Consider the following 20,417-nt stretch of genomic DNA (forward strand, 5'->3'; position numbering starts at 1 on the left):
GCATATATGAAGTCGAGATGTCGTCTGCTTCAACCAATCGCCGCAGATGATTTCAAACACAGGCTTTTTGTGGCTGGCCATGTGGCTGATGACGGCTCGTTTTTCTTTTTTCTTTCTATTTACTGGCACATTGCTTGTACACTGATGAAATGTGGGACCACGAGGCCGCTGCCTGTTATGTAGTCCCGTGTGGACAAACCATATGGAAACTGCGTTACATGTCTCGTGGGTCAGCCTATCAGCACAAAGTGTAACCACAGGTTTGCTGTAACAGATGTACAACAAATTCACAGCATCAGCAATAGTTATCTCAACTACAACGCTAACATCTAAAGTAAAATGACTAGCCCTAGTAATATTAAATGACATGCATGACTAGCGACAACAATATCATGCAGTAAGACAGTGACAAAGATAGCGGTGTATCAATGCCCAGTTAAATGTGCTCGTAGTGGCTGTCTAAATAAGAAAAAGTTGTTTAATTGCCGAAGCTCTTTTGGTAATTTATTCCATGCTTTTGTGCACAATAACTAAATCTATATATACCAAAATTAGTTCTTGGGAAGGGCATTCTAAGGTGCATGTATGTTCTGCGCGGCGAATGAGTTGTGTTGTAATATGTAAGAGAAACAGAACTAAGTACACAAGTGGAGTACACCAATCGGTGTACTAGTAAAATTAATTTATATTTGATAAGTGTAAAGACATCCATAATCGAAAATAGGGAGAAGGCGTGTGTGATCGAGTCCCTGGGTCCCTTGGCCAGTATGATTCTCAGTGCACGCTTCTGAACTACGTATTAGCAAAGGTTGAAGTACACTGCTATAGACTAGTCCATATACCACGAGAGCATAGTTTAAAGTGACAGTCCGGTCGAAAACATAGGTCTGGGAAACATCGCCTTATGATTTCTAATACTCCTCACAACAACTGTGCAAAATATTTCAGAAGAAATCGTATCGCACGATTTATAATCGACTTTTTTCTATGCCGCAGTTGGTCCTGAGTAAAGGCCGCAGCGAGCTCTCGCGTGACGTGCATAAAAGCAATGCCGCACGTGATTTGCGCATGCGTGTTTGCGCGATAGGTGATTCTTGCGTGCTAGCATTTATCGATTATGTTGTTTTTGAGTAGCAGTCACGCGTTATGTAGACTAAAATGCAGAGTAGCGTCAACGTGAACACAGGTATCACGATGCAGCCTTCTGTTCAGTACACTCATAGACAAAAACACCTGTCTGCATTCCCAGCAACGGCGCAGTCCTCCGCTCCACTTTGTCCATTGGGGACGTCATGCTCACGTGACGGCTGACGTACATAGAGGCTCCTTGGGGCAAGGAGTATGCGAGGGAGAAAAACGAAACCGGATCTCTTCAGAGGAGTATTTTTTATTCGATATCTCGAAAACCACGCCATTTTGTGAGCTGAAAATTTCCACACAGCATGTAAGCCTCCGTGGCAGTTGGAAAAAAATCAACTTCCGGTTTTTCCGGACTGTCCCTTTAAGTGTGAGTGGATCAAAGCATTGTAGATATTGACCAGTATGCGTGCGGGAAAAAAGGTTCTGACATTCGACTGTGCCTGTAGGCCGCAACACATTTTCCCTCTAATGTAACTAACATGTTCTTGCCAATTAAGGTGACCATTAAGTGTGACACCCAAAAAACTTTACCGACTCTGCCCGAGAGAGCCTGTGACAACTAAAATACACACTTGAATTCTCAAGATCAAGTGATCTCTGTACTGGTCGAAACACTACGTAGCTAGTTTTTGAAAAATTCGGAACTAACTTTTTTAAAGACAGCCAGATTGACAGTCTCTTAAGAGCTTGGTTAGCTTCCGTGTCAGTTCGTCTCCATGGCCTCAGCCGCCGAAAGCACGGTCGTGATTGGCGGACTCTTAATTGTTACGTCACGCTTTTTAAGCGCCCACACTGTCTTGCTGTAGACCTGTAGTTTCTGTGTCCGAGCGCGCGACTTGTCCCGACGTAGCGTGATGCAGTTATCTATCGCAGCCAATAGGAGCAAGCGCAGGGCGTGGCTTATAACGGCCCAGGTTCAGTGCCGCTATACTTGGGAGAACAAGGTCGCGCGATGTGCTATATTTGAATCTATTGTATACCAGAAACATGAAAGCTTCGTGCGGCAGAGCGCGTTTTTATTGTATAGCTCCTCACAGGCTATACCCATTGGAACCGACTGTAATATGGAACTAGCATGCGGTTGGTTAATGTATGCCATCTCGTATTGCGATTTTGTAGATTGTTGCCGCTCGTAGACGGGGTGCTATTGATGCGAGTCGTTCAAGAGCTTCTAAAGAGTTCATTCATGCGCGAAACGCAGTGAGATGTGATGGTGGCAAATGCGGCCATTTAGTCCATCAAGTGCGGTCTGGATGTTGCTCTTCGCACATTTTTATCGCGTTGTTATTGCATTGCCGTCGCGTTATTTTAAATTTTTTTTATTATACTCCTTTTTCATCGGTCCTGCGCGTCTGCACACTGCTAAAACGCAACATAACGCTCTCCTAGCCAGACACCGTGATGAATTACATCGTTTCTCTTCCCCCGATATGTCCATAACGAGTTTGGGAACGGCCCATTTCTTACTCTCATGTATATGGGTCAACTGTCACAGAAAGGCTTACGCCTTGCGGTCTTCGCAAACCTGGATTGATGTTGGCATCATTCTGTACGATGATTGGCCGCTCACGTGTCACGTGTTTAGAGGAGAAATGAGGTGACGTCTAACGTGGCTCGAAACCTTGTCTCATTCGTCAGTCTCAATCAATTAATTCATCGGTCAAATTCAACAGTCACCGCGCAACGTTCGCTCTGTGGTGAACTGCGCAATCAAATTTACAAAAACAGTCTGAGAAAGCAGCCGCAGACGGCCGACACGAACCTCGCGTGACGTAGGGAAGTCCCCATGCCTTTCCTCTCTCTCTCTCTCTCAGCTTACGCGCCGCTTATACCTGAAACGCGCGTGCTGCGTGTGGGTGGACGGTCCTGTCGGGGAAAATCAACTGATTTCTGCGCAGTTGATTTTCCCCTCTTTTGCCGCACTACGTCACGAGTCACGTGCCCGGGGACCAGGCTACGTCACGGCGCTCCCTCGTTCCCCCGTACGCTCTTTTCACGAGCTGTAAAAAAAAAAAAAGTATGGCGGGTCACCTCAGTGCTCAGTTCTGTTTTTTTTTATTATTATTATTATTATTATTATTATTCGTAAACCTAAAGGACGAGAATGGTCATTACATGGGTGTATTCGTCGATAATACACAAATGTACAAGTTGACATTGAATGAACAAAAATTATACGAGGCAGGTAAGAGAAACAAAAATCCAGGATTTTTCGGATCCAAGGAAGGTTCTGCGAATCCACGAATCTTACGAATCTTTCGAACCCTTTCTTCGAAAAGAGTTTAAAAAGTTGGGGAAAAATCTCTTCTACTGAAAAGTGTTTTGAAGCAGAATTCGATATATTTGTTGAATAAAAAAAAACAAATTTCGGGAGAAGAACAACAACAACAACTTTATTTCAGGATGATGGGTGGGGAGTTTCATCGCCGACGGCGATACCCATCCATCATATACTTCTTCCTAAGTGTAACTTATTTGACATGTTGTTCATCGACTACAGGAAATGCATAAATTCGGGAGTCCCACCATAAAACTAAGAAACAATCAAGGCAAAACCGAGTTACCTTTAAACTTCTAGATATCAAGAGCTTTATGTCGTGGTTTTGTCGCGCACCGGGGGCCGCCGGCCAAAGCAGGCTTGGAGGTGCCGATTTTAAAAAAGAAAGAAACAAACGTGGTTGGTGGATTCGAAATATTCGATTCGCTGTTTTGAGCAATGGGATTCGCGGATCTCGAATCCCTGCCTACGATTCGCGGATTCGTGGATTCGGTTGGCGCATCCCCGAACAAAACAAAACCGTGCTTCATACAAAATACCATTCAAAGTTAAAGATTTTTGGCTACAGACTGCGTAAGTAAAATATGAATATGGTTACGGAAAGTGACAGAATCGGCGATATCTACAACAGACTGCCGAAGGGCGGTTCCACTCGACTTGAGCTAATGGAAAGAATGACTTTCGGAATGATTCTGAGCGACAGATGTTAGGCGGTACCTTTTTCGGGGCATGGGTCTATATATGCGTGGAAATATGAAACGAACAATGTGAAGATGTACAGTTTCTGTAAGGAAGTGGTGCAGAAAATTTTGTGAGATAGGCACAATCGAAGGACTTTCCTTCTGTCACACAACTTTGAGTACTTAATGGAGCACAGAGGGCCATCCAAAAAATTCTCAGATTAACACGTCTGGTGAAAGTGTGTGTGTCATTTTACGGAATAACACTAAAGGTTTTGATGTGTGCAATATGCCCCCCCCCCCCAAAAAAAAAAAAGAAAAGTCACATAAACTTAGCTCCGCTCGGGTATAACGAGGAGGAGGAGTATGATGCCACGTCACCGATGACGTTGCAGGATCCACGCGTTCTGGTTGACTGGTCGATGGAGGTCAGCGCCCTGTCCCTTTGCCGCCGTAAACAAGTTTTGCAGGTTCCGACGGATAATTGGGGAGAGAAGGAGCGGCCGAATCATGACCGAGCCAATAAGAGCAAGGCTTTTTCAGAGCCCCGAACAGACGAGTAGCAGACGACGTTTCTCTGAACCAATCAGCGAGCGCGGACCCTGTAGCGTCATCGCGAGGTCGCAGGCGGATCACAGGCTGGTACTGGTCTCCACCACCGTTGCGCACGGTCGCGCTTTACGGCGTGCCTAATACCCCTGTCAGACGTACTAATTTAGTGTCACTTTCAGCGAGTACACTTGCAATAAGTGTCATTCTTTACGAGTCACACGGCATCTTTTAGTGACACTAGATGCAAAGTACACTTACGATGAAGTGAGTTCGCCAAACTCACTTCACTTTGCCTGCAACAATCAAGTACGTAGCCTCCACGGCAGGAATTGCGTAACAAATGCTTATTTTTGGAAAAGGATAGAAACAACCCAACCGGAAATTATATTTGGACAAGTTTGTTAAGACAGCGCTGATTTATATAAGAAAGACTTAAGAATTTTTTGGCGTGATTTACCGGTACTCTCGTTCACAGACTGCCCAGTAGAGTTCGTAATCCACTTCGCGGCAGCCATATTTGTTGACATTGCACGGTGGTTAAGTGTTTCCGGCGAAATCGCGAAATACCCGCAGTGAAGCACTGAATAACGGAAGACAAAAAAGACAGGGCGTCATGGTTTGAGATAGAAACCCATGCTATAAGAACATGGGAGGACCAAGCGAAACGCGAAAGTGTATGCTGACATCGCGGGCCAGTTGCACGCGCAAGACATAGTAAAGACCACCAAAGAGGTGAAGAAGAAGATTGAAAATTTGTCAAATAAATGTACTTGTGTTGGTTCCCAACAATTATATTTATGACGTTAAATCGACTTCAACTGCGAAGAAAATCTTTATGAAATGTTTCTAGACGTAACAAAAACGATTTTACCGAGAAAGTATGGTGCACTCCCCGATGTTTGGTGGGAGTTCAAGCTCGCCCATCGTCATCACCATGACTGCTAGTGACACTTGCTTATACCGTGTAGCAGGAGCGTAGTGAAAGTGACATTACGGGACGGAGTGCACTTCAACTAAGTGACACTAAATTAGTACGTCTGACAGGGGTATTACATTCAATTTCTGCGGTAATTATGACTCTGTGGTGTGAATTACTTCTCACGGCGCATCTTATCAGACTTCTAATTAGTTTTATAGGAAGAAAAATGACATCTGTGCCACTTTAATAATATACCTTTAATATATTTCCTCCTTTGTGGCTGTACCGTTAAGCTTCTCACGTTCCTTGCGAGCGCGTCTCCTATTGTTCGTTAGCGCCCGCTATCCCAGTTGACGGATACTCATTCAAAGCCGCTTACTGGCCGCGAGACCACCCCGCGTATGTCGCGGCCCCGTGAAGTTATTCCCGAGACTGGGCATGTATATTCCAATCCATTCGCGTCATCTGTTCTCAACTAAACTCCCTCATTACTTATCGCCTAGCCCTTCTAAGCTTCTTTTAATCGCCTATCAATTTTTTCTCTCGAGCGTGGCCGCATATCGCTTTCGATATAATCATTGGGAAATGAATGTTGCGAGCGCAGGTAATTTATACGCACACTCTGGCGCGACGCAAGATTGTATCGTTCTTCATCAATATTCGAGAGAGCCTGATTGATTGGTAAGGCTTTCCGTTTGAAGTCGCCAGAATATTGGAAGGTGGACTGTGCCATGCAATACGGAATGAATTATAGTATACTTGTAACGCGGGCAGCCTTGACAGCGGTTAACCTAAACTGAGGTTCTGCGCAGCTGCAGTTAGGTAGAGTCACTAAATAGGGGTGCAGACTATCGCATTCCTTCTTGAGCGCCGCAGCCGCCGTTCGGTGTCCGCGATTGGGCCGATCGTGTCACGTGGTTTCTCCCCCCCAAGAGCGCGCCGTCCATGTTGAGTCTCCTCCACCCAAAACCGGTTTCCTCAGTTGCGAGATGGCTCGACTGCGCGCTGTTCTCCGACGGAGAAGGGGAAGATGGGCGTCCCGTTGCTAGGCGACGCAGCCGCTCCGGACACAAGATGGCGGCCTCGCCCACCCGTGTGCCTCAGTGTCGCTACTCTGCTTCCTATTTAGTGACTCTATATAGTTAGGGTTCGACTTTTTGCGAATTCGTTTGTTTGTGGAGAGTCGGGGATGGATCGGGAGCTGGATCCGAAGTTCGATATGAAATCGAATACTATTGATGCATTCGGGTATTATCAGGATTTTTTTTTTTTCTTGTCCAGCAAGAGCACAAGTAAAGGTGGACTGGTCAAACATACATTTCTGGCGAATTATAGTCACACGCGCCACGTTTTAACATCAAATGAGCTTAGCATAGTTTATCGTTGCATTCAAGTGATATATGCATCAGACATGCGCGCAGATCGCTACAATCAACTGTGTGCGTGATATACAACGTAATAAGAGCCTGAAGTTTTAGGATTTAACCCGATTCTTTTCCGAATTTGCACCCCGAATTAAAGGTTGCCTCTGTAGGGTGAATCCCGATTTTTACCCGGCAAATCGCCCTTAACTGAGACGTCTGTAGGAATGCGCACTAACTTGTTTTGCGGCAAATGCAGTTACATCACCGTTTGTACCAAACCAGTACAGTTAGTTCGAGTAACTGAGCCCGATTTCTCCCCGAACTTAGCGTAGCTACTGGAAGTTTTTTTCACCCGAATTCGCATGAATTTAGAGCACATGTTGATTTACCCGATTTTTACCCCCGAATTAAAATAAATAAATATATATATATATATATATATATAGATAGATAAAAGGAAAAAAATAGCCAGAGCAGTGGCATGGCGACGTTTGAGTTACAAACATATAAATATATATATATAGGGTGAGGTAAAAGGATTATCAAACGGCCACGAAGTTTTACAGAAGTTCAAAAAATCTGACCCGAATCTGACTCATTGAAAATCCCGAATCTGACTCATTGACAAACGCCTGTGGCATGCCTGTACCGATTATGACGTCATGTACCAAACCTATTTAAGTAATGTGTAACCAGCTACGCATCTTTTGTCCTGACGAAGACAGTGCCACTGTCAAAACGTCGACCCCTTGGCCATTTTACTTTTTAACGTCTCCCTATGTAATAAACTAGTGTTTGTAACTTCCCTAAAATCTGTTTCCGCGTCTTTTTTGAACTTCTATATATATATATACGTAAACGCTCCATATATACGCTCCAAACCTAATATGTGACTGGAATTTGGGGAGAAATCAGGTTTAATCCGAGTCGAGTCAAAGCTGATTCTGGGGAAGGGGGAGAGGAGAACCTCTTATATACAAGCTACAAGGACATCGCAAATACGAAATGCAGACCACCGCTTGTACCTAATAAAGGAAGGCTTCAGTGTTTTTATTTCTCCGTTGAATCCTGCACCGCTGGCTTCGCTGTCTGAGGTTTTCTTCCCCCTGAAGTCGGCCCAGGACGCATACTATCCCCCCCTGTCCCCCCTCCCACTCCTTCCCGCTGTCGTCTCTCCATCTGTCCACATCTGTACGCCCCTCATAGCCACAGTTGTTTCGCGGTGCTAACATGGAATAAATAAAAAAACGCGTTGCCTCGTTTTTATTTTTTTTTAACGCGGATTAAATTAGGTGCAGGTTTTCCCTCCCTTCGCGCAGTGTCAGCTGAACCCGTGTGTGGTCGAAGGAAGAAAAACTTTTCCCCCAACCAGTCTTTATATCGGAGAACCGTATGCATTATGAATCAGTCTTCTTTCACGCTCCGTTCCCAAAGGTCTCCCGCTAAAGCCTTCGTGTTGACATTAGCAGCATTCCTCCAATCAGGGCGCAGCTGTTTGCCTTCAGGGCGGATAATGAAGGATTTCGCACACATTTGGCACTGAGGAATTCGCGAAGAAGCCCGATGGTGGCGCCACCGCTACTTTTTACTTCTTCTTCTTCTTCTGCTATGCACATTGCTTTGTATGTGCATGGCAAGCAACACGGCGAAGGAGGTCACGGATCAGGTGTTTCGTACGTGCAAGGGACGCAGAACTGGTGTGAAATGCTTATGACAGCTGGATAGCATAAACAAACCGTCTATACAGTCCCGGTAGCGACGTGGGGGAGGTAAACACTGCTTCCAGCAATGCTTCCAGCTTTTACTTCTTCTTCGAATATGTTCCCTCGAAGGTTCCGATATACGTAAAACGGAGGTTTCGTAAGCGTGCGAAGTGAATTTTAAAAGTTCGGACGTTTATTTAATTACCGAGCGTATGGAAATGAGCCGCTCATTACTCAATTCATATCCGACGTCTCAAGGATATCTTTATATATATATAAAAAAAAGAAAAAGTTCTTCGATGGCGCCACCTGTTTACGAATTATTCAGCCGGGGGCGTGCGCTTCGTGAAACACCCGGATATAAATACGTCAGCTTTAGTTAGAGCTATACATGCAGTAAGCTGCGGTCGAAATACATTCGCCCGCGGTGAAGCCGTGCCCGAGCGACGTATCCTATTAAAACTCAAACCCCCTAACCAACCCTCGCTTCCAGATAGTGCTCTGATCGAACTCTGGCCCAAATTTGGAACGCTGATATTGGCTTCTCTGCTCGCATTCTTTCGCGTTGGATGTCTATTAAGCCCCGCCAAAAAGAAAAAAAATAGTAATAAAAAGAACAGGAAACATTGTGGCAGAAAAAATGAGCGATTGCAGTGCGGTGGAATTAAAAAGAAATATGTTTTGGAGTACCTAGCTCTCTGCTGAAGCGCTGCGCGAAATGGTCTGGATACTTTCTCAATTGTGAGTGCAGTGCGGTCACTTTTATGGCTTGGAAACGGGAGAAATTGAGAAAAGGTACTACAGTGTCTCCTTTGGGCAGCGGCTTCCCAACCGGCGCTGAGGTTCCGCGAGTGAAACTTGAGTGCGTGCTCGAGGCTTGCGTCTTCGACCAGAAATATAGTCCCGTATTTTCCGGTGTATAACGTGCACCCCTAGCCGGGCCGAATTTGAAAAAAAGTTTCATGTACAGGGTGTGCGGTGCAGAAAAACGTAACACGCATTTAAGCACTTAGCTTGTTGTCTATACCTAACTAGGGAACTTCCGGTGGCGTACGACGGCGCATTTGTGCGTGCGAAATCTACAGAAAAATCGTGGAAGCCATACTCAGCTTAAAAAATAAACGGAGCAACGAAAAACGTCGGCCTCAGTACATCAGAATAGGGCAACATGGCGGACGCAGGAGAGTTGTGTTCAGGTACCGCTAGGGGAGCTATCGGTTGCAGAAATCCAGAGCCGTTTATAGGGAGAGTTTGGCCATTAGGAGGAGCCTAACTTGAAGCACGTCATGCGACGTCACGGCTAAGCCCCCTCCCTCGACGTGCTCTATTGTTGTCCCGTTGTCAGCCGGTCGCCGACGCCATATTGATGCTGATCGTTGTTTACGATGCAAGGAGGGAAGACACGTGCGTACATTGTCCTTCCAAAGCCTTTCGTCCTTGAACTCTTTCAGTTTGGCAACAAAGTCCCCCTTATCACAGGCGGTTGTGGGTCATAAGCCGGTTATTCCTGTAGACTGCATTCATTGCGACAACAAAGGTGACGAACAGCATCAATATGGCGCGCATCAGATGGCTGGTAAGCGGATTCTGCTTGGATTCAGGCTTTTTGGGCGGCGCAACGACGACTCTGACGTCAAAATAGGCTCCACCCACGAGGCGGCAAAAGATCAGAGAATGGCCAAACTCTCCCTATAAATGGCTCTGCAGAAATCGAAACGATGTCCCACATGGATGCTTATCGGTAGTGCCCCTAGCGGTGCCTGCACATAACTCTCCTGAGACCGCCATGCACTACCATTCGCGGTCATGACCGCACTATTCTTATGCATGGAAGCCGATGTTTTCGCGCTCTGTTTATTTTTTTACTCTGAGTATGGCTTCCAGGATTTTTTTTTAGCTTTCGCACGCGTAAATACGCCATCGTACGCCACCGGAAGTTCCTCGAGTTACATGTAAAAATGCGCGTAACGTTTTTCTGCACACACCCTGTATAACGCGCACCGCAATGTCGCTACCAGTGATGGCCAGTAGTTAACTACATGTAGTTAAACTACTAGTTAAACTACCTGATTGTAGTTAAAAAGTAGTTATCAACTACTTGCAGAAATGTAGTGGCAACTACTAGTTAAACTACTATTTTAAGTAGTTAACTACAGTAGTTAAGCTACCTAAGGCGCCAACTACTTCCGATTTTGCCGCAAGCTTTACGGCACGATTGTGCTTCTGACTTTTACCTTGAGCTACTTGTTTGATGAGAACGGAGCTGCAGAGCAATTGTGTCGTGCATGTGTACAAAATCTTCCCTTTTAATGCTTGTCTAGTGAAGCCTCATTTGCTGCGAAATAATTCTGCAACTTCGTTTATCGCGTGGGCACAGAAAGAATCCCGCCGCAAGCTTTGTATTTGACGATCGTAGCAATGGCTCGAGCCAAAGTTTATTATTGCTCGCGATTCATATTTAAGTATCCAGCAACACCAGGAGGGATTGGTGTTGGTGGACAACGTTAAGTAGTTATAGATGTAGTTAAACTACATTGCAGTAGTTAAAAAAATTAGTTGTAACTACTCCCCTGAAAAGTAGTTGAACTACTAGTTAAACTACTCAATCACAAAGTAGTTAGTAGTTATAGTTAAACTACTGTAGAAGTAGTTAGTGGCCATCACTGGTCGCTACAAGCTTCTGTACTTCCGCGGCGGTGTATAAAATATGTATATGTTCTATTTGGAACCTATTTAGTTTCGCGTCCCTTCTCAATCATGCTATAGCCTTCTGTAATGAATTCAGGATTATTGACTGCTCAGTAGCATCCTTAAGCAGCATCATTAATTTTAATGAAGTCCAGCGTCATTTCGCCGGCTTTGTCAACTGACCCTAAGATATTTGGCAGAAACTCACAACACACCCTGGAAGAGGCTAGAATTTGTGCCTCACCGACCAGACGAGGAACTCTGTAAGAAAATATTTCCGTGTATAACGCGCAGGACCTCTTCAGAACACTTTTATACTGTAAAACGCTCGCGCGTTATACACCGGAAAATACGGTATTTGACCCTGTCCTGCGGGCCGTTGTTGTCATTGGGAACTGGTAGCGAAATCGCGAGACGTCGGGTTTTTGACTCTCGTCGTATAGGCTGTAGATCAGGGTTGCAGAATGGGATCACCCATTCCATTCCAATTCAATTCCCAGGAACGAAGATTTGTTATATTTCCTTTCAATTCCTCGGAATGAAAAAGTATGGTCAATTCCCACTCCTGGAATGGCTTTGCAACCCCATTCCATTCCTTTAATTCCACCAATAAAATAATTAGGACCAGTAACAGTACTAGCTAGCCAGGCAGTGCTATAAAGGAGATTGACATTACCCAGCACGGAAAAATTCACAAAGACAAGGTTATTTCACCCTCCTCCTCTTCCTCCTCCATCATCATTACAGGAGTTTTCCACTAAAGGAACTGGTGCAAGTGATGTGAGGTTGCGGGCCTCACACTAGTGAAGTCAAAAATCTCCATTTTAGTTTTTCTTAAAACCAGCCCAAACCATCGCCCTTGACCGTGTGGCACCCAGACCATTACATTCCAATTCCGTTCCGCCTGCGAAAAAAATGCGTAATTCCATTCCCATTCCACTCCCAGGACAGTTTCCGCCATTCCATTCCAATTCCATTCCGCCTGCGAAAAAATGCGTAATTCCATTCCCATTCCACTCCCAGGACAGTTACCGCCATTCCATTCCCATTCCACTCCCAGGACAGCTTCCGCCATTCCATTCCCATTCCATTCCGCCTGCGAAAAAATGCGTAATTCCATTCCCATTCAACTCCCAGGACAGTTTCCGCCGTTCCATTCCAATTCCATTCCGCCTGCGAAAAAATGCGTAATTCCATTCCAATTCCACTCCCAGGACAGTTTCCGCCATTCCATTCCCATTCCACTCCCAGGACAGTTTCCGCCATTCCATTCCAATTCCATTCCGCCTGCGAAACAATGCTTAATTCCATTCCCATTCCACTCCCAGAACATTTTCCGCCATTCCATTCCAATGCCATTCCGGGCTCTGATAAATCTGGAATGATTCCGGAATCATTCCAGCCCCGGAGTGGCAACTCCGCAACCCTGCTGTAGATATCCAGGCAGTGATGGGCAAAGTACCTCAAGATTGTACTTGAAGTAAAGTATCAAGTACCCGTACCTAGCACCCGTTGTATACTTTAAGTACAGTACAACGTACCATACTGCTAATGTACTTGAAGTAAAGTACAAAGAGGTATTCTAAAGTGCTCATCAAGTATATACATTACAAATTTAGATCGTATCGCTCGATGTTCCAGTACTTAGTTGTGATAAAACGTAACGTAACTATGTTTCGACTGTTATCTTCAGAAAGCTTTTAGCTAACATTTTTGCAAAGTGCCAGCTTGAAAGCGTGGATTGTTTAAACCTGACTCATTAATATAAATCAAAAGAAATTATTTTGAGACCAAACTTTGCGTTCGTATTGCCAATTGGGGGACTTGAGTACTTCAAAGGAAAGTACCTACGAAAAGTACAGTACAAAGTACGTAAAGTGAAATGTACTCTGAGTAAAGTACGAGTACTGAGAAATGTACTTAAAGCAGTACTTGGTGCTTTACATGGTACTTCAAGTACTTCCCATCCAGGACCTATCTTCGTCGCAGGTTTGCCCTACCAGCGATCCTTCCTCAAAATGAATAATTAAATAATATACTACGTTAATTAATCAATAATCCGACATTGAGCTCGCCTGACCCACTCAAGTACGCCCACCACTTGTGGGTCTTCGATGTCAGAGTGGCGCAGACACTGGTTGGCTCGAATGATATGAGTTGAGAACCACTGCCTTAGAGCGACAGGAGGGCATTAAAGGGCAAAAATTTCTCCTTGCTGGATGAAGGAAGCCGTTACCTCCACAGCAATTTAAGGGAACGGGGTTTGCGAAGCCCAATCATCGCGGGAGACCGTTCCAGGGGACCAATGCCAGACCGCTCCGCGTAGCCGCCCTTACTATAACCAGTATAATTAATAATGTCAATACATTGTTATTGTTATTATCCCCAAGTTGCACAACTTCTTGGCCTCAATATTGCTCCAGGACTGCCGATATCCAGCAGATACTGGACAAAGATGTTCTGCTGCTTGGGTTATTATTATTATTACTATTACTATTATTATTATTTTTTTATTAGCATTTTACTTGCTTTCTAGGACGCACATCATATTATTTGACTACAATGTATGCTCTTTGCTGTGTCTTTATACTCGCCAATGTGAAGGGAAATTTCTTCTCCGCACTACCACTTCCGTTTGGTGATTATCGTTTGCGGCGCGATGATTGATTATTCATTGCACCAAGGCTTCCCACCGTGGCAGAGCTTGATGAGCAACACGCCCGAGAGCGGGCTTTACTTTCGACTAACGCTGAATTCCATTGGCGAATTGGGAACGCTTCCGGAGCAAGTCTGGCTGCTCTCTCTGGAGTAATTGTCTTCTGTTGGCAGACTGGGAGCAGACTCCGAGTCCTCTAATGGCAGTTCGGTCTTCGGGCCAAGGCCGCTCCGCGGAGCAATGCCGACTGTTTCAACTAAAATAGACCTCTCCCTGTTTATAAACAAATGACGTCATAGTGCTCGACAGCGCCACCAATTTGGTAGAGTTGAACTACGCTGGAAGCTAGGGGGCGAACAAGGTCGCCCCCGAAAACCACGGTCTTGAGGGGATTACGATGGTCCATGAAAGGGACGCGACCTTCGGTCCTACTTTTCTTTCAGTAGGAGGCAGCCAACAAGTGTCCATTCGTTGAACCCAACCCTCCCCTTCCGATTTGTTTCAGTTTCAGTCTGTCTACCAACGTCATGATGACGTTTCTCCGGTAGAGACCTATTGGCAGAGTCTACCGGAAATATCGCGTCACGTGACCTGTGGTTTGTTCTTCCGGTTCCTGTAGCTTCCATCCCTTCGCTTTCGCTAACATGACGGAAGCTCCCGGTGCAGGTGTTGCACCCGTGACTGCTAGTATTTCGCCCCTCGTGCTAGTGCTTTGGTGATGATGATGATGATGGCGAGGCTGCGTGGCAGGGTGGCTGCTTTACTTTCTTATCCAGTCAAAGCTATGCCTATTCGTGCGCGAGGGAATTAACCTGAAGTTTTGCCTTACGCATGGGAATTGCTAATGATCTACCCACTATAGGTAGATCGAGGAAAGATGTGAGTCGGGACAGAGCCACGCGCAATTTAGCGCTTCCGCTATTCAGACCCACCATTTTACTATCCGGGGTTTGTTGCGGTCGTCCCAAAAACTGAGACCGAAAAAGGGTTAACTCGTCCCGCTCAAATCGGAACGTTGGGTCGCGTTACGTTAGGGCCGCGAGTCGCTGCAGTGTGAGTGTGTTTTCGCGGGTTTTATTGTATTTTTTAAAGCGGGAGGATAAATTTCGGATTTTGTCTTAGAAGCTGTAAGACGAGGCAAAATGTGGGTAATAGCTTTGTGACACTTATGTAGTTTCTATTGCAAAGTGTAGGGTGGGTCAAGCGCAATATGTTGTACAGTTACATCAATTGTCACAAAAAAAAAAAAAAAAAAAAGGGCGCACGCCTCACGTCTTCAACAAAACAGGGAAAGAGAATATACTCTTCGGAATTACAGTTCGCTGGGGACCGTTTTATGCGGCGAAGTTCTGTTTCGAGAATTTTATTTTTTTATTTTTATTTATTTAGAGTAATGTTGGCCCAAGAGGTCGTTACAGGAGTGAAGACAATATAAATAATACGCAGCGTGTGCTTAAATACAGAGCAAACTGAAATGCACAATACTCAGATAAATGTATGAATTGAAAGCTAGAATTTTAGCAAAGAGGAGATATCGTCAAGAAATGCATCTAAATTAGTTGAACATACAACATTGTTAGGGAGGGAATTCCATTGACGTGGCATATATGGGAAAAATAAATGCATGTACTTACCAGTTCGACATTTCTCAAGTTTAATAGTTTTACAATGTCTAATACGCGATTCTGTTAAGCCAGAGAATGTAACATATTCACTTGGATCAGTCACTAAGTGGCCGTTGATTATTAGCCAGAAAATTTAAAACTTCTGTAGCAAAACTCTCCCGTGAAACTGGAGTAGGTCAGCTTTTTGAAAGAGATATACACTCTAAGAAAAAAAAAGGAGTAATTTTACTGGAGATAAACTGATGTTCTGAGGCTGGAACAACATAGAAGGGACAGATACAAACAAAGCCTCAAATTGCCTAAGAAATCAACGATGAAAGATGAAAGTCACTGAAAAGGTTAGCTAGCTGTAGGGATCGAACCCACATCTTCTGGATTACCGGTCCAAGGTTTTCATCGTTAATTTTACTCCTTTTCGGGGCTAAATGCATTGCCACAAAAAATGGTCCCTTTTAGGACTAAATGCACGGGAGTAAATGAATGTCACAGATTGGAAACTGCATTTCACGATCTGTTCTAAGGGTCTCAGGTACATAATTCGCGCGCATGCATGACAATACTTTGAATCAAACCTTCAACCGTGATATATCGAGTGATATAAAATCTTGCGACATATATAGGGCATAATTTGCGAAGAAAGAAGCGCTAACTGTTTCTTACTCTGTGTGGCTGGAAAATTTGCTAAGTTGGCTGAGTTATACAGCATTATGCCATCAAATTGTCCAAAGCACCATATTACGTAGACTCTTGCATTCGGAAGGCCATTTTCGAAGTGCAGTTGCAATTTGCAGTCCTGGGGAGTAAATCTCGCGGTTAGGGGAGTAATTGGGGGGGGGGGCAATCTAGATGGGACTAGAAGCTGCACTTGCTCCGTATTTTACTCTTCTTTTTTTTTCTTAAGCGTGAACCGCATGGCCCGAAAAGCGTCCGAATTCTTTCCGAACCGAATTCGGGACCGAACCTTTTCGGAGAACAGAATTCCGTGCCGAATTCGGCCCGATCTGGCCAAGCCAGATTTCTCCTCCGAAATGGGAAGTGACGCCAACCGAAAAAGTAGAAGCAACCAATGGCTATCCAGCCGGAAGGAGAACCATAACAACGATGACGTAGCAATGGGGTTGACTGTTGCCGTGTGTGTGCGACTTCTACTCCTATGAATACAGGGATTATCTCATTGACCCGGATGGTTGAAAGGCGATGTTCCCCAAGGCCAGAAGTCTTCGGCCGAAATTCGGAGTGCATTTCGGTAGCATGCGGTGATGCACAGAGAAAAGTTCCGTCCCGATTTCGGTTCGGCCAGTTTTTCGTGCCATGCGGTTCACCCTTTAGAGTGTACAGGCGAGGATGTGCTGTTCCCTCCGCCTGTTAAGACACTGTTGCCGTTCCATTATTTCATAGGCGGAGCTTCATCTATTATTTCTCCCCCCGTGCACCGCTCGCTTTTCCTTTCACTGACTACAGTTCCTTCCTTCGCTTACTTTCGCTTTGCTGTGGCGGTCACTCTTCTGAATATTTTAATATTTCTGCCCGTATTGCGAGCCGCATATTGTCAAATCACGCAACGTTGCCATTATAATATCGTCAGCCCTGGCTGCACTTTCGGAAAGGCCACGCCGGAGGCACGTAGTATAGTTTCCTTGCAGTCCGCCCGTGTTTCTTATCTTTCTATGTTGTGGAGAGAGAGGCAGGGAGAGGGGAGCTGGGATCGTGCAACCATCGACGTTTCCTTTTTTTTTTTTCATTAAGCTCCGATGCGTTTTCTCTGTTCGTTTCTGGGATTGACATCGATCGTGTTGTTCTCGGACAGCGCTGTCTCTTCAGTTGCGTTTTATTGACATTGAATCCGTTTTACGAGCCACCGAGCTATTGTGGGATGACATGCAACCAGTCGAGCACATGTACTATGAATGCATCCGGGCTGCGTGGGGGGTCGGTGTGCCTCCCTCGTCGTAGACTGTATGCGTACCTCTGTTGCACGACGGAGGTACTCGAGAGAGTAGAGAGCTTGAGTAGGTCGTACGCAAAGGCGATAGCGGTCGTAACAGATAGCGTTGGTGGTTCTGCGCACTGCGCGAAGCTCTCTTTCTGTTATGGGCGTGCGCAGAAACATCAACGCTATCCCTTACGTCCGCAAAGGTGATAGCGTACTATCTACTAAAACTCTCTGGTTACTTGAACGGGACTCGACCGCATAACGCGCTGCGAGCCAGCCACCATCACCAGGTAGCACCGTCCGCTTTTCCCCTGATTTGTTGGAAAATGGGCGGCGCACGCCTTTTTGTGACGCTTAATGCAGCTATGTTATTTTTCATATAAGGGCGTGCGCCCCGTGCTTTTGCCAATCATGCGTGATTACGGTATCGCTCTGTGCTGTGGTTGAACTCCGGCGTGTTAGGTGGTGAAGTTTCATTTTAAGGGGACGGTCCCATCCCGAAACCGATCTATGAAACCGATGCCACTATATGTTCGGCATCGGCCGGCATTCTGCTTGGCTTGACTTGGATTTTTTTAGTAGGAAATATGCTTAGATAATGAATAAACGAATTTTAAAGATCAGCGACGCCTTTCCGCAGCTTCAGAGGCTCCGGCAGCATGACACCAGCGTCATGGCCGAGTGGGATTAGGCGTCCGCTCGTTGGTGATAACCAAGGTCGTGCTGTAGACTGGGAGGTGGTGGGTTCGAATCCTACAGCCGGCTGTGCTGTCTGAGGTCTCCCCTGGGTTTTCCGAATACATCCCAGACGAATGTCGGCAGAGTTCCCCCTGAAGTCGGCCCAGGACGCATACTAATCCCCCTGTCCCCACACTCCTTCCTGCTGTCCTCTCTCCGTCTGTCCACATCTGTACGCCGCTCATAGCCGCAGTTGCTTCGCGACGCTAACACGCAGTCAAAAAAAAAAAACATCCGGCAGCGTGACGTCACTGGCAAAGTGGAGGATTGAGAGCGCGGTGCTGAGAGGAGGAAAGGTGCCGTCCAGACGCCCCGTGACTCTGTGAGACAGCCGCGGCATCCCTCTTCGCAAAAGGCGTGCCATCATTGGCCGGTTACAGACGGACGTTTTCTCGTTTTTCCAGACAGGGAATTCCGGCATATTCTCGACATCCGGCGTCTGCTCGTGTCGTGTACTCCATCGAATAACAGTCAAACTACGCCACTCTTTTGACGTGGGATCTTCGATACCGGGGTCAGTGGTCCACGAGGGATAAAATGACACTCTATACTTTCAAAATCCACTTTAACCACAGGGGTGACACAAACCCGCCATTGTTGTAACTACCCTCAAGCGGGTGCTTTTGGCAAAACTGCCATCTTGTCCTGGTCGCACGTCATAGAAACGTCATTTTCAGGTCATGTGACTTTGTTTATATGTCGTTTTGCCCCTTACCGACATATTTTCGCCGTCATAACACCAAGAGATTACCATATTTTGCTAGCATAAACTATGCGGTGCTTCTTCCGCAACATGGTAGCCAATTTCTCCTTAGTTTAAGTACACGGCATCGGCTCGGTAAATCTTAACGCGCAGTCGTCACCACATCTTTGGAAGTCAACAATACGAGGCTTTCTGTGCAAAACTGCGCGTTTTACTGCAAGATTATCGGATAAAAATAATTACCGTGATCGAAAAACATCCAAAACGTCGTCCAGAAACAACAACCGCATTGTTTACAAACAGCTTGGCCGCCGATCACGGGCGCCGCCATCTTTAAGGTCACGTGCGCCTTGACGTTTGCTGTGACGTGCGACCAGGACCTGTCCAGGATGCATTGCGTTCGCCCAGCACGCTTTCGTCTACGGAGGAATACATTGGATGCCACCCCTGTGACTTTAACGGACGCGACCGTCCCTTTAAAAGTTTACATTTGCGTGGTTCGTCTCGGTACCGCTCTGCGGCGCTCCCACCGCCCGTGCAGTGATGTTTGCTTCGCTAAAAAAAGACTGCAGTTTCTCGAAAAGACGGTGGATGCCAGAGGTGGCACTGGTTACCACATCTCCCAGATTGTTGATCACGTGTGTGCTATTATGTGCTATTATTACACTACGCTGACATCGCGCTTTCGTAAACATACAGTGGCGAGGCTTAAATTTGACTTCAATGTTTATTCAGCCCCGGCAGTTTACGTTAGTGTTTGCTTGGGTCTACCTCAATCTTGGGTTAATTGGAATCGATAACTGTATGAGCAGTTAATTTCACGGTCTGAATAATAATGACGTCCGCGAATTGGCGTGGGAGCGCGTTTGGGAAGCATTTTGCGGTGAATGCTCTCCGCGATTGTGTACCGTGGACGCCGTCTGGATCGGGGTGACTGATGTCTGAAGCTTTGCCAAGATTGCCGGGAAATATCTGTGTTTCTCAATCGACTTCCAGTGGATGAAAGTGCGACGAACGCGTGCTAAGCATATGCTGAAATAGCGCGAGTGGCTATGCAGTAAATTGCATTCTCTTGAATCACTTCGACTTGGGGATAGTTACTCGCTGCAGTTTGTAGTGCATGTACTTTTCTGCCCTACTTTGAAATATATTTCGATATCAACCTCGAACGAAAGTCAAATTGTTATGATTAAAAAAAAACGAGTCTTCCGTATAGTTGCTGGTCTGTCGTACACAGATCATGCAGAGTTCCTTTTTCATAAGTATGAGATTTTAAAATTAAATTCTTTGTACTTAAATATCGCGTATTACAGTTTTACAAAACGATGACCCCCACAAGGACAAACAATCAACACTTGAGCATTATCTCGATGAATCAATATAGATAAACGTAGCCTCTAAGGACTGCCCCAAAATGTCGCCTGCCGTTTAGTAGAAC

General features: G+C 45.7%; 1 protein-coding gene across 1 annotated transcript in view; it reads left to right on the top strand.

The window, feature by feature from the left end:
- Nucleotides 1-20,417, top strand: part of LOC135366648 (26S proteasome non-ATPase regulatory subunit 1-like) — a 153,016-nt gene that overhangs the window by 113,393 nt on the left and 19,206 nt on the right. The window lies entirely within an intron of this gene.

This window comes from Ornithodoros turicata, chromosome 8, assembly GCF_037126465.1.
Source record: "Ornithodoros turicata isolate Travis chromosome 8, ASM3712646v1, whole genome shotgun sequence".
In the NCBI taxonomy this organism is placed as follows: domain Eukaryota; kingdom Metazoa; phylum Arthropoda; class Arachnida; order Ixodida; family Argasidae; genus Ornithodoros; species Ornithodoros turicata.